Raw genomic sequence first — 6,653 nt, forward strand, 5'->3', positions numbered from 1 at the left:
GCTTTCTGTGTGCAACAATTTCATACCTAAGGTATAATATCTTCTTTCTCCCTTCTCTTTTGGATTGCACAATGAGGAGAAAGCAAAAAAGCTAACCTTAGGTCAGAAGCATCCATCCTGTGTACAGTGAACTCAAAAATAACAATCGATTCTGACCGTTTGCGCACCATAGCAACTATTGTTACAAGGTGGGGAATCCATCTCTCACATACACATAGTAGGTAAGAAGACAATGCCTGAAACAGAAATGTTGTTAAACATAAACATTCTGAGTGCAGCTATTTAAGCAATTTTTTATTTGAGAAAGAACATAATAGAATAGCAGTAATAATACAAACAAGTAAGATTGTGTGATATGCAATGCTAAACCTACACAGCTACATTCTACCTACTACAACTACAAACCAATATCAATGCACAAACATAAAAACAAAAAACCCATCTACATATATATACACAAAAAACTAACAAACAAAAAAACCAATTTTATTAAACTTACACTCACTATTGAATGGCTTGTTATTCCTTATTATTCTACTCCTGATAATTGGTATTATCTACCCACACTTCTAAATTTAGTAATACTTTTCTAATTCATAAACCCTAGAATTGATAATTGTTTTTATTGTTGTTTTGAAAAGGTAATAAACAAGTCCCAAACTTTCTTGAAGTTGATCAGATATTTCTCCTTAATCAGCATAGTCAGTTTGTCTATCTCAGGAATTCTTCTTGCATTTGAATAATTGGTTCCTTCCATCTCTGAGCATTAATAATTATCACTGCATATGTGTGTGTGTGTCCAATTTTCTTGCTAGGCAGTCTAGAAAAACATTCACTGTTAATGAATATTTTGTAGATTCTTCTTCATAACACTTCAGATAATTCAGTCTCCACCTAGACTGCCACATAACATCTAGATTATCTGCTTTGAACTGGATTATATTAATCTGTACTTCCATATAATCCAGTTCAAAGATGATAATCTGGATTTTATATGGCAGTGTAGATAGAGTCGCAGTTGTCTTCTTGAATGCTTTATTTACTGTTGGGTTTTGTTATGCCCTTCCTTTCAGACTCATACACTAGACTGCCATGCGTAGGAGCAGAAGAGTCATGCTAGACCAGCCTAAAAACTATCTGGTCTGACATTCTGTTCATACAGTGGCTCCTATTAGACATTGAACTGTATATTAGTCAGGATGAAGATCAAGTTTACAGAGACAAAGAAATTAGATTTTTTTTAAAAAAAATCTAATCAATAACACAGAAGAACAGTTGTCCAAAATACAAAATATGTTGTCACAGTAGATGATCTCTGAAGTTCTATTGCTTGTAATTTATATACAGTAAAGATATATAGTGCCCTGTATTACATATCATTCAACACATTAATTGTTTGTTTTTCACAACAATATTTTACTTATTTATTATTATTTTTATTTAAAGCATTTATATTCCACCCTTCTCACCCTGAAGGGAACTCATGAGTGAAGCACAACATATAAATGGCAAACATTCAATGCCGTGACACAAATAGACTGTAAACATGCATAAACATTAATATCATTTATCTCAACATTTAATCATAATGCACTATCTTTTCTCATGTTTTCATTGGCCCGATCAGCCATGCTTTGCATAGTATGTAAGTGGAAGTGTATCAATGTATTTGAAGTATTTAGTATACAGTATTGTATATCTGCATTATATAGTATGAGTCTGCAAAATAGGACGTAACAAATTCCAATAGCAAACAAAGCATTCAATAAGATAATATCCATCACTTGGTATAATATAATCTCTAAATAATTTGCATTACTGTATGTATCCAGTATAATGCAAGATTCAAAAACAAACAGATACTTTAAAGCACTTCAATGCTTTAATGGCTGGTTTAAAGCTCTCCAAAAATCAAGGGGGGAATCAATTATTAGCAAGGAAGCCAGTATAAATAAAATTTTCAGCAAACTTTTACAGATAGATGCAGTCTTCTATGTATAGTAGCTGAAACCTGGCTTCTGAGATTTAATCATTTTTAATCTTGCACTTGGATTACTATCTGTTCTATTTTTATATATGCTATTAGCTACCTTCTTTTTGTTGCCTCCAGGAGTATCAATAGCTGCTAATCCAAATTTTCATTTTAAAAAGCTTGCTGTATGAAACAGCAGGACTAAGTGTGAAAGGATATGTTTTGGCCAACGTGCATTTGCTTGAGTTCAGATCCAACCATTAAGTAGGACTCCTTTTCCCAATTATCAACAAAATGACCGAGACAAATTGCTTTCTGAAAGCTTGTGTGTGGCAAAAAAGTCTGGGTTATGGATCAGGACTTTAGAGACCAGAGTTCAAATCCCTGTCTGGCCATGGTTGATCTTGGGCAAGTTGTACTTACTTTGTTAGACTCAGAGGAAAGTGAAGGCAAATCTAGCCAAGAAATCCCTGTGATATAAGCTTACCATGAATTGGAAACAAGTTGAAGGGATACAACAAGAAGCTTTATCCTTCATTATATTTTTTTTCTCTTTGATACTAAAGAAGATGAAAGCAGTAGCCTCTCAATCAGTTCTCTCCAGTCAAAAGACAAATGAAGTCCATTGTTCCAAGGCAGTAGTAGATCAGTCTGAGTTCATCAGTCAACTTCCAGGTACAGATACATATACAAAATGTGTTCATTTAAGGATGCATGTATCTTTGATCAAGCCTTTTCAGAACCTATGCAATAGACAAATACAGAATTATAATGGAGGACTATTGGAATGGCCTGGATTACGATTATGAATAGTGTGGTTTAACAGTGATGATATTGGTTTAATGTTTTAAATGTTCTGGTGTATTTTATAATCCTATTTTAAATGTTTATTGCAATTTTACATTTTTTAATGGCATCGAATAGCTACCTATGTTGTAAAGCCACTTTGTCCCTTCCGGGATTAAGAAAAGCAGGGTAGAAATGTCGTAAATATATACATAAATAAATATAAGTGAGGAATTACTGACTGAAAAACTTGTTAAGTATGTGTGCACATGAGGCAACATCATAAAATATACTTACCAGTTTCCACATAAGAATCTGAAAATGAGGAAACATCAGCCAGGCATTGTGGGCTTTGAGGGACTGCAAAGGGGCTTCAGGGGCTGCTTTTTTAATATACCTGATATATAGGTATTGGCAAATTAATTACATTTTGTTCCATATATAAATTGTCCACATTGTGCTAATTCTAGGCAGAAACTGAAACAAAATACCAAGAAGAGTCATAGTAATTTCCCACTTTTCCCCTTCTAAAGACTGTTTTCTACAAATTTCAGTTGCAATCCTGTACATGAGTTGTCTCTTGAAGAATAATACTAAATATTTTAGGTCTAAGTGTAATTTTTTGGTCCCATTAATGCCATTCTTAGTTTGGAAAAGTATTATTTTGGATTTTTTAAAATTTCTAGAAATATTCTAATACGCTGTCAATTGCTGTTTGTAACAGAAGATGGCACTGAAATGTTGACTGATTTACATTGCCTTGACTGCCATATGTGGACATGACAGCTGCCAAATTATACTTGTCTGAATGACTGAGCTACAGTGCAACCAATGTATCTCAGATGTTTCATTCAAGGATCTTTTAAATTCACATTGCTGAGAGATATAAATATCAAGAAGACATAAGGGCTTGCTGGCCATACTCCCTACCATGTTTCTAATCTTGGAAATGTTCCTTTTTTAAAAGACCATGATAGATAGGTGGTTCTAGAAGTTGTAGTTCACAAAAGTAACATTTCTAAGCAACATTTGCAGTTTGTAAAATGTAGAGTGTATAGTCCAAGTATGTTAGACTGCATGCCCATACTTCCTGAGAAATAGCCCGGCTAACTGAAACTACTGTGAGATGTAAATTGAAACATCTCAAAGGTACCTGGAGAACAATGCTGTGCTAGATTAATACCACTTTCAGTTCTTCTCCATGAATATTCTGTGCTCTTTTGCTGTTTTATTGTAGTTTTTCTCTTTATGCCTACAATTTTTCCTTTTTGTTTTTTTTTATCATTTGCTTTGCAGCTTTAGAAGAAATAAACTATTTTTTTAAAAGATAGGAATCCCAAGAAATGCAAGTAAAGTATGTTCATCCAAGTACACAGAAATACATTCACTTAATGTTCTATGTGTCAGTCGTCTTGTTCCTCATAACATTTTCTAGGTGGGTGGCTAACGAGAACAAAAAGAAGAACAAACAATTTATGGAAGTTAAAAAAAGAGCAACTAAGAGAAAACCTTGAGAAAACAGCAACAATTGAAGTAACAGAAGCATGGAAATGTAACCCACTCAGTCTTTGAAAGAGAAAAGAAAAGAAAAAGAACACTGCAAGTAGATTTTGGAAGTTTGACTTTGATCACATGTTGAGTTGCCACTTGTAACTGGAATTCTATTGAGCAGTTACAAATGTATGACTGGGGCCCCTTTTACACTGACATTTAAAATCCAGATTATCTGCTTTAAACAGATGTAGTCTCATATAACCCAATTCAAAGCAGATAATGTGTACTATCTGCTTTGATACTCTGGATTATTTAGCAGTGTAGAAGGGGCCATAGTCTATGTATTTGTAATTGATTTGTATTCACAATCCATACCCAGCTGCTAGCTTTGATTGATAGAGGTCTGATAGTCCCACCCTATTTTGCAGAAACAATTTCAGGGCCCATCCAGACAGGCCCCAAAATGCAGGGCCTGTCTGGTTTTTACCTGAGACATCCAAATGATGCCTCAGGTGAAATCAAATTAATTCAGGAGAAAGCAGGTAAACACTGCTTTGTCCCAAAGTAATTAACTACCCCATTAGATTCGAGCCTTCATTTCTATGTACCAGGAGGACTGCCGGAGCAACCTAATGGCCTCCTGGTAAGTTTTTTTAATTATAAGTGCTTTTGGTGGTGGTGGGGGGGGGGGGAGGCTTCTGGATGTCATCATTGGAAAGCCTAGGTTTTGTTGTTGTTGTGGCATGGGGATTTAAACCCTCGCAGAAGCAGGTTTCTTAAACCCACTTCGGCACAGATTTAAGCCCAGTCCGAAAGCACCCTCAGGCACAAGGAAGAATTGCAACATAGAACGTGCTTCTGCTTGTTGCAATGGAGATCACTCACAAGCGAATTTGGGACAGTGAGATGATTTGCGGTTGTCCAGGGGAACATAGCTTTCATTGAATGTAGTGGTTCTTTCACAGCAAGTGAGGATTTGAGGAGTTGTTCAATAAAACACAAACTACAATATTTAAACATATGTGAATCCCCAAAAGGGTTCCAATGATTTGTTTTGGTGTGTCACTTTAAAATGTTAAAGCTGAGTAAGTGGCAAATGGTCCAAAGGAGAATATTCCAGTGTCAGAGAACCACCACTATCAATAGGGATGATTACTTTTATGCATCTTTTAAAGATACGTATTGCTTAATTACCTTCTGCCTGTGATTCACACAGTTTTAATCAGTATTTTGTGTGTTGCATTGTTTACTGCTCAGTTTTTCAATATATGTATATTTGTTCCAGAAGCATCCACTGCCATCGACAGGTGAACTCCAAAGTGCAAATTGTGCCTCTCTGATGGTCAGGTTGAAAAGTACTGATGTAGATAAGCCTGCTGAAATGTGGGCTGAAACTGGATTCTTTGCATATTCTCAACCAAACAACTACTGATGTTGTTGTTGTTTAAAAAAAAAGAAAAATAAATAAGCAAGCATTCCATTGAAAATGGCATCATAAATCAGTTCATGATTGTGCAGTTTAAAATTGCAGTGCTGTGGAATGGTCATATCTCAATCTGGGGAGCTCTGTCATAGCTGTGCTATCTGGGCGATTGCACAAGCGAAGCAAACATTATGGACACAATGCTGTGGTTGTGATGCAAAAGGAACTGATCCTTCATGGGACGGAATGCCCTTTTGAAATAGCTGTGCAAGGAGATAAAACAATGTCCCCAGCCAAGTAATTTGGATGCTGGTACTTCCGAATGGAGGGCAGTGGAAAGTCACAGGTGTTCTGAACCCTGACAGATAATTGTGTCCTCCTTTCATTGTCTTTTTGTGCAAAGTATTTGGTTATATGTTTCAATAGGACATCTCGTTATATTGTAGAAACCCCTGTTGCATGCAACCCCCTTCTACATCAATGTAATTTTCTGATATGGCTGCATATCAGAGTCCCATGGTCATAAAGTTACACAGCACAGGTCTCGATACAGGATCTTGACTGTTAATGTTAAACAGTGCAGAGAACCTCTACAATCAGTTTAACAAGACTTTTCTAGAGACTTCCAAGAGAGTCTATTGCCAAAGTAAGAGTAGCCAGAAAGATCAGAGTGGGTGGAGGCCACAAATAGTGCCCATGAGGCATGACTCCTGCTCTGGTCTTAAGACCTCATCAGATGGAGGGAAATTAGCATCCTAGGATACTTTCACCCTGTCTAATAGATGGAGACCCCTAACGCCCATCACATGATGCTTTCCCAACAACATGAGAGGCTTCCAATGGAGCCAGCACAGGACTTCACTGGGAGGGAAGTGTTTCCCCCCTGTGATGGGGAAATAGCTGCCGGGAGGGAGCAGTGAGTGGGGCGACGGATTCCCCCCACTACCCCTCTTCTTTCTCAGCAATGCCAGGTGAAGC

This window comes from Anolis sagrei, chromosome 2, assembly GCF_037176765.1.
Source record: "Anolis sagrei isolate rAnoSag1 chromosome 2, rAnoSag1.mat, whole genome shotgun sequence".
NCBI lineage: Eukaryota > Metazoa > Chordata > Lepidosauria > Squamata > Dactyloidae > Anolis > Anolis sagrei.